General features: G+C 32.7%; 1 long non-coding RNA gene across 1 annotated transcript; it reads left to right on the forward strand.

The window, feature by feature from the left end:
• The first annotated feature begins 2,722 nt into the window (after positions 1–2,722).
• On the forward strand, positions 2,723–7,043 carry LOC127723137 (uncharacterized). Its single transcript, XR_007991898.1, has 2 exons — positions 2,723–2,798; positions 3,502–7,043. It is a non-coding gene; the product is annotated as an uncharacterized LOC127723137 (long non-coding RNA).
• Positions 7,044–9,517: the final 2,474 nt, after the last annotated feature.

Here is a 9,517-nt window from a genome sequence, read left to right on the forward strand (position 1 = left end):
CAACATATTATTCAAGTCAATTTGTAATGATAAAACTGAACCCTCAATTGTTAGCAAATGGATGCGTATTTTACAAATTAATGAGAACCTTAGTATTAATCAATTATATTTATTCATGTTTCATTATTTAGGAGAGAATAAGTTAATAATATATAGATGGACATTTTTACAATTCATATTACCAACAAAACACTTATTGTTTAAATGGAAACAGAAGAACGGCGGTCTATGTAATGTAAGTAACGAAGAAAAAGATTAAAACAACTCTTTTATTTCTGGTCGATTTATAGAATTTTTTTGAAAAAGTATTCATTAGTTAATGATAAAATTTTAGAGTATCGTTAAAGCAATAAGTCTTTGGGTATAAATTTAAGGTTTTTCTATATAAAAATCATATTATGTATCTAATCAGAAATAATTTGTAACGGTTTATCAATTTTTTGTTCAAGAATACATAAAAAAAAATATAACGAAAACAGAACAATGAAATTAAATCCATTACTAAAGTCACTAAAAAGAAGTATGAATTAAAGAATTGATAAGAAATAGTGGATTCCTAAACGTTAATCAACGAACGACTTTAGTCGCAAGTTGATTATAGTTTCCGAATCAAATACTTCCTATCAATTCTCTAGCTTAATCCATTTATAGCAAAACGACTGCCTGTTTCATTTTTGTTTGGGAATAATTCAACGGAATTGCATAGATATTATGTCGTATTTTGTGTGTTTTATTATTTAATAGCTGGAAATAGTTATATCAATACGGCTCAATCTATATTTAGACATTTGCCAAGTTAGCATAACTTAAATTGGGTGTTAGCTCCCCTTTTAAACACCAAATTTCATAATGGTAAACACATATTTCATTTAATAATTACAAATCAATACAAATAATTGAACTTAAATAGATTTTGGTATTGATTGTGTCTTAAGAAAGACATATAATAATATACAGAATTTATCTATCTTGTTTTGAAAAGTTTAAAAATTCTAATTATCGAAATTTAAAACCTTTGAAATTTATGTATATAATATTAAGCAGCATGTGATAGAATCAAGATGTCTACGGGCTTGCTCCTACTAGATCATTTGCATTATTTACGTCTCAGGATACGTGCACGGATTGACGTACATACGTATCGGGGAAATTTGTATAAAATAATGATTTAGCACCGATCTTAATTAAAACTAAATTAAAATTAAATGCATTGTAAAATATCTTCATCGGGACCGACTTGACTTAATTTATCCTCGTATACGTGCTATACGATACGTCGATACGGATACTCCAGCAAATACGTGAATAATGCAAATGCTCTATTTGTAAGCCGTCCTAACATGCCTAATCCAAATCTGAAAGAGTAGAGTATACGCCAAATACCGACCGTTTCAAGAAGCTCATATCATGTTGCTTTCAATAATAAAAAGTTATGTGTTTAAGGTTTTACTTAAACAATTGTATGCTAACTTTGTTTAAACAGTTTCAGTCTCATTAAGTTTATATTATTTTAGCTTTATTACATTTGGCATCTATCGTCAATTAGTCGTTAATCTATTATTATCTGTGTGAGACATATCCGAATCCAAAGCAGAATTGCTCTTGCTACAGATGTATGATTATGTTGATTCTATTAATTTATAATCAAGCTGTTCATAGCCGTGATCATCTAGTCGTTGGTAACGAAAGTCATAACGTTAATATTATGAAGTTGAAACCTTGTACCCGAAATGATTTTTTTTCATCGTATTTTTTTTCTCTACCATATTGTTTTAATCTTAGAGGTATTATATATTTAATTTTCATATAATGGCGATGATTTTGTTTCTGTCAAAGTTTTACGGTCTATTTATTGACATGTATTTACAAATGAACGCTATAAGAGTATAATCAAAATATTGATTTTTATCTGCACTCGTGGTATAGTGGTATCGTGCATAAAATATATAGAGTTTTACGGTCTATTTATTGACATGTATTTACAAATGAACGCTATAAGAGTATAATTAAAATATTGAATTTTATCAGCAATCGTGGTATAGTGGTATCGTGCATAAACTGAAGAATTTACCGATTCACGATGAAAATATTCACGAGTTCGAACTCTTCATATGCAAATCGTTTTGAGATGATAAAAGATCGTTAGTTAAAAGTTACAAGTTGTAAAATAAATTAAAACAGTGGTCAGTTGATTCTCAAAAAATAATCTATAGTAAAAACAATAGATTGACGTCAGAGAAACAGGCTAAACACGATTGAATAAATAAAAACATAATGCATAAAACTTTTGTACAATTTTATTTCAAGAAATGTGTACATACATATATTTCAGCAGCTGACTTCTAACCTGGGTAATCAGTGGAATATTACAGGATACATCAAGAAAAGCTTGGTTTTTTGAAGTACAATGTGACAAGCATATTTGGCGAATAAATATATAATGCTGTTGAAAAAAAAAATAATAAAAAAAAATACTCAAATGTGTTTGACATGTTGTCATGTGGCTACTAGAAAATGTATGAATTAAAAAGTAGAGAAAAGTTTCCAATTATGATTCACTTACGTTGCGTTTTGATTTCGCTGTAATCATTATCATCAAGTGTTTAACACTTGAGCTAAGTGACCGCCCATCCTTGGTTGTGTACTAATAAAATCAGATAGCCTCAGTACAAGTATTTACAATGTTTTCATCAGGAAGTTTGTCTCTCTGTGTTTCAGTTTCCCTAAACTCCTACGTTTAATCAGTCAAGTACTATAGTGTGGCAACACGTGAACATCAAGCAACCCAGTGATACAAGGTAAGATATTTATTTTTGATAAAACATGCAGTAGACGTTTATTGTGTGAACACAACCTGTGTCGCTCTTTTTGAAGTTCAAAGGATCACCTCAGTGTTTGTTCGTTACCTAGATTCGTTTCGTCTGAATCGATTTACGAGATTTAAACATGGATAACCTACAATTACCTTAATATATAAGACAAGAAATAGACGTTCCTCCTATCATCCAATTAACAATACAGTTATTGCAACATTAATCAATGTTGACGTATCAATCGCATATGATTTCATGTCATCAATATCTGATTGGAGACAAAACGTATTTGTTATAAGCGTTTCTGGCCTTTCTTCCTTAAATTTGGTGCTGGTGCTTGGACACCTTTGCAATCCTGTTATTTAGACATTCATAAACTTAAGTTCTTGAACTATGAATAAATATCAGATGTTAAATTCCAGATATATACTTTTTTTATTTTTTTTTATTGTTTGGAGGGGAAGTGGGGAGTGAGGATTTAAATACAACAACCGCAATAAAAAATGCCAATTCAATTTCCTACAAAACGTGAAATGGGGTTCGTTGTGCTCAGTCTTTAGTTTTCTATGTTGTATTTTGTGTAGTATTGTTTGTCTGTTGTTTTTTTTTTATTCATGGCGCTGTCAGTTTATTTTCGAATTATGAATTTAAATTTCCCTTTGGTATCTTTCGCCTTTCTCCGTTACAGGTATCATGAACGGAAACACCAGAAACCAAAACAATTCTGATCATGAAAATTTATTTGGCATAAAAAAAACTACGTACTGAAGAACTGTGTAAAACGTTTTCCGTACCATGGAAAGCGTAAGTTTACACCATTACTTCACCAATCTTTAGATGGAGGAATGGTGATCTCAAATGACGTTTTCGGATTAACAATCAGTCAGTTTGAACGAATGCATAAATAGATATAGTAAGATGTGGTATGAGTGCCAATGAGACAACTCTCCATCCAAGTTACAATTTATAAAAGTAAACCATTATAGCTCAAGGTACGGCCTTCAACACGGAGCATTGGCTCACACCGAACAGCAAGCTATAAAGGGCCCCAAAAAATTACTAGTGTAAAACCATTCAAACGGAAACTTGTTTAGAAAGAAGGAAAACAAAAGAACAGTGGATACTGAACCTTAGATATCCTGACAAATCATCTAAAGAATATCTGGAGTACTTAGAAAACTGTACAGACAGTAATGAAGATGTAATATTATTTGCTAAAACTCAAGAAAGTTAAAGGTGTTAAGTTGGTTTTGTTGTAATGCAAGTCCAGAGACAGTCTTACACGGTAAAAGATACTATGCTTTATCTAGAAAACCATAGGCCCAAAACAAACAGACAACACTATGACTAAAACCGGAAAAGACACAGATACTCATGACAATGCAAATTGGTACTAAGATGCATTTGGTTATTTACAATCCAAGTGGACGGGATAAACTAAATTGACAATATAAATACTGTCTGTAAAGTGAAATCTGTATGAAGAGTTGAAATATCTTCCTTGAACGGAAAGAACTCAAGGTAAATATCAATAAACTAGCTGAAGGTTGAGGTACATTTCATGAAAAGGTATAATATTTGTTAATAGTTCAATACTAAATTGTGACATAACTATTAATGTATATTAGATTTAAAAAATGTATAGGTCGATTTGCACCAATTAAGTGAAATGCTAATTCACTCAATTATTAGGGTTGCAGTAAAAACTGTATAATTCATGACATAACTATTTATAAAATAGATGCGTTTAAACCGTTAGTATTCTAAATGTACCTTATTCAGAAGCTCTTAAACCAAATATCTTTAAGCAGCAATACAGATGATGTTTAAGAGACCAATGTGTTTTAAATAATTCAACAGTTGATAAATAAGATATTTGAAAAATAGGAACGCATCAAGGATACTTCATATCAACATTTAACATTTGGTGACAGTACATTTAATAGTTTTGAATACAAGGCCGATGATACCCTGACCACGAGAAGGAAATAGACAACATACTTAATACTGTTACCTTTGTTGTTAATTGTCAAACCTGGCTTTACATATACAATGCTATACGTCCATGGCGTCTACATAACACTCAACATTGATACTATGATCAGAACAATTGCTTGGAAAACAATTTAGGGGAGTTAATATTTTATGTACGAACGTCATTTTGTTGTTTTATGATACATTAGTAAATACGCATACTTTTTATAGATCACTTGCTTTGGATTGATTGGATGGAGAAATGCTTGTACGAACATCTAGTACAAACAAAATACGGAAAAGACAACGACTATTTATTATACAAGATATGATCGTCAAATCTTCAGGTCTGACTGATTGTAAACAAATTTCAAGTGGAAGTTCGGCAGAAGGACTTGATTTACCAGGTAGTGACATGGATGTTATGTACATAACCAATGACTATACAGTAATACATAATGTTAAGAACATCAAAAACCAAATACATCGTGATCTGTTTGTTAAAGTATCAGCACATAATATAGAATCTCTCCATGAACGATGTGGCCGTTGTCCACCAGGTACATGTAATGGTACACAATTTCATCTAGCAATACAGAAATTTCTTGATAGCTGTAAACGAAGTTATCCAAACGTGCAGACATGTATACACGGTCCATGTGTTTCAAACAAAGATCAGACAATTGATATCGCATACTGCCTACTGAGTGAATATCTACCTCACAACGCCCTTCCATGGGCATCACGTCATCGATGGCAGAAAAAGTACCTGTACATTCATTTAGTTTCGCTCAAGTCTTATGTTACGGTCTACTCAAATTGACACTTAAGCGTATCATTAGTACAAACAATGCAGTAAAAGATTTATTGTGTTCTTACTTTCTAAATAGATATAAGAAGATGTGGTATGAGTGCCAATGAGACAACTCTCCATCCAAGTCAAAATTTATAAAAGTAAACCATTATATAAAGACGGCTTTATTCTGGGATTCGGACAAAGTTGATATTGACACATTTCAATTATCTAAAATATATCATTGTTTTTCTCTCTGTCTTGAAAAAATAATATCATGGGTAAAGACATGTTATTGTCCGAACTATTTCATTCCTGAACATAACATGTTCCTAGGAAAGATCGATCAGAATAACAATACGATACTACTGTGTGTTCTTGGGAGTATAGAGTGTGGAGGGATCGATGGATTGATACAGTATTTATTTCCGCTTGATAATGACCATCACCGTTTATCAAGTACAAAGAGTGAATATTAGTTCCTTCTGCTAGACTTTCTACTTTACAGAAATTGTTGTTACACGATAGACACGATACCAAGAGGCATTTCAAATTATTATAAAGCACTTTCATGTATTGAATCTTTACTTAAGTCCGAATTGTGTACATTTATTATTGATGCATGTAAATTGTATAACGGTATCATCAGTGGAGAATTGCACAATTACTACCACCACCGAATACGAACACGTAACACGTACACCATACGCAAATGTTACCATACACTTTTCAAACACATCACAAAGACAGATGCTGTGTCTGGTTGGTTGTTATACGCGTCGTTTTATTATGTAACAAGACAGTTCAATGTAACACTTAGAATAACGGATGATGTTCTATCAAGATGGTCACCTTATATGATGCTCATAGACTCTAGAGTCAACAGTGACATACGGAAAAATATTTACAGACATAACGTAAATTCTTCAATGTCATTTAATTAAAGGCTGATAATAGCCACTGCACAACATGTCCACTGCTAAAAGCACTCAACATGAGTACCACAAGAACTACGGCTGGAAGTAGAATGCGAAGGGATGAACATACTACCAAATGTTATTACTCACTGTCTTAGATTTCTATGTAATCATCATCTTAGTGGTATATCCAACAGACGATATGCATAACGTGATTTATATATGCCAGTGAAAGAAAATGCTTTTCGAAAAATAAATACAGAATCTAATGCATTAACAATAGTTGCAGTATGTTTTGATATATCCGGTGATAAAGACACGTCATGTCAGTGTTATGATGAAGCTTTGCAATATGATATCTATGTATGTCCTTCAGCAGAAGCGAGGAGATCAAAACTTTTTGAGATTTAACATCAACATATACATGTTAAATCATAAACAGTGAATGGAGTATGCTATGTTGTATTATCAAAAGATTGAGATACATTCTATCAAAGTTACCAAAGGAGGTGTCTTAACTTGTTTCATTAAATTAGTAAACTCTTATTTTTCGTATTGTGTTCCATATGGCAAAAACAATTAGTAATCTACGTCCAGAACAGAAAAATATTAAATGTGGTCAAAGACAAACACATTAGTAATTAGGGTTGAAGATTATATTCTGAAAACTGTTTTGTAAAACAATAACGAGAGGCGAAGTTTACCAAAAGGACATTCGAACTCATAGTTAAAAAAAAAACAACTGACAACACCATGACTAAAAAAGAAAAAGATCAAAGACAAACAACAAACAACAGTACAAAACATAGAAAACTAAAGACTGAGCAACACGAACCCCACCAAAAATTGGGGGTGATCTCAGGTTCTCCGGAAGGGCGAGCAAACTCTGATCCACATGTGGCACCCGTCATGGTCCTCGTGCTAGTACAAATCCGGTAAAAAGTCTAATTCAGTTGGTCATATTCGGTGAAAGGGGAGTGGAATTCTAGGTACGACAATTGGATCATTTCCGCTATGATTTGTAAAACGGATATCCCATTTCGTAATGCCAACCGTAAATACATCATACAAATGGTATTTGCGATATGATTCAATCTATATGAATAAGATAAGACGTGTGGAATAAATCATTCGGACATAGTTCCAAAACCAAAGCAACCATGTCATATAAACAGCAATTTTGCAATGTTTTTTCAATGCTTGGCTACATGTTCTATTTAAATTTAAAACAACGAAGAGATAAACCAATTAGTTAATTGATTATTGAATTTTAATTTGAACTTAATTCACTGTTGAGGGGCTAAGTATGGGTGTTATCTGGAAAAGATACTAATATAGATAATAGTTCTAAGTGTCTGTCATTAGATAGGCATGGTAAATCAGTACAACTTATATCATTTCGGATTTTTGTTTAAACTAATTTTCTTACTTCAACATTGTATTTGTGAGCCTGGAACATTTTATCTCAAAAGCAAAACATTATCTACCGTCCTACGTCAACGTTTAGGTTCAGTCCGAGGATTAAGGAGTGTTTAAACATTAATAACTTTTGTGAAACCTTCATCGTGCATGTCGTGTTCATGGGGAGGGGCTCAGTGGCCGAGTGGTTTGAAAATGATCTTACTAGTCAGTCAACACCAAGGTTGTAATAGCGAACCCTGAACTTGGAAGGTGCGCTCGACCCTAATCGTAATTTACAAAGATTGTAAATTTTTCTGCCAAAGGTCAGTGGTTATCACTTGGCACTCTGGCTTCCTCCATCAATAAAACCTGACCGCCAAAAAAATAATCAATAGTTCTAAAAGTGACTTTAAACACCAATCAATCAACCAATCATAATGTTCATGTTGTTTAGTGTCAGTAGAGTTTGATGATCAAGTGATGTAGGAATTACCATTTTCTACCCGGAAACTGAACAGAATTTGAAGTTTGAAATTGACACATGCTTTCGATAGACCAGTCAGTTACCAAAATAAACAAAACAAACATTGAGAAATAAAAAATCACAAGGAACAACTAACAAAAAATAAAAAAAAAGCATTACGTACCCCTTTTAAATAAAACAAGATGTGATCTCGGGTGCTTCTTATGGTCCTTCTTTACACGTGGTGACCGTCAAGCAGATCATGTAAGTAGAAATATGAAGATAAGTCAAAATAAGTAATGACCTATTCCAGGAAAAGACAGTATCCATGGCGACATTTTGCAAAGATTTGTATTATGTTTCTTTGAAGTCGAAAAGGCGGGATTTAGGAGTGCTGTTTTAGTTGGTGACATCAACAATGTACTAGTGATTAGGTCAGTGTAAGAAGAACTACTAGTGAGAGTAGATCAATGATATTCAAATTGCAGTTGTATTTGTATTTGCGCAGCTCATGTCCATGAACATAATTTGGCCCTGTACCTTCAGACATGATTTGCTTTTATTTATTTCAATATTAGCACAGGGAAATCAACATAGTGTTTGTAGTCCTCCAGATCGGTGACAAAATTGTGGGTTTAATGATAAAAGCACCAAATTTAGCATGTTGGGTGTTTCAAACAACATTAGTTATGGACCCATCTTGGCAATTTCAATATGGCGGCTTTTTCCAAAATGGCCACCATAAAATATCAAAATTAACACATAACACTTAGATAAAAAAACTCTCGACTCGACCAGTTTTCTTTATGATCAGGTGGAAGAGGACTTAACTGAACCATGCTCTGTATGTGCCTGTTTCAAGCTAGGAGGTTTCTCGTTTGTTACCGTATATCATTTCTTTTTTTCATCCATTATTTTGAACATACATCAGGCTGTAAGTTTTCTCGTTTCAATTGTTTTACATTTGTAATTTCAGGGCCTTTTATAGTTGACTATGCGGTATGGGTTTGACCCATTGTTAAAGGCCGTACGGTGACCTATAGTTGTTAATTTATGTGTCTGTTGGTCTCATCTGGAAAGTTGTCTCCTGGTCAATCATACCACATCTTCTTAATTATATATATAATAATGATCAAAACAAATCTAAGGCTTGGCA

Source organism: Mytilus californianus, unplaced genomic scaffold, assembly GCF_021869535.1.
Source record: "Mytilus californianus isolate M0D057914Y unplaced genomic scaffold, xbMytCali1.0.p SCAF_13, whole genome shotgun sequence".
NCBI classification, from domain to species: Eukaryota; Metazoa; Mollusca; class Bivalvia; order Mytilida; family Mytilidae; genus Mytilus; species Mytilus californianus.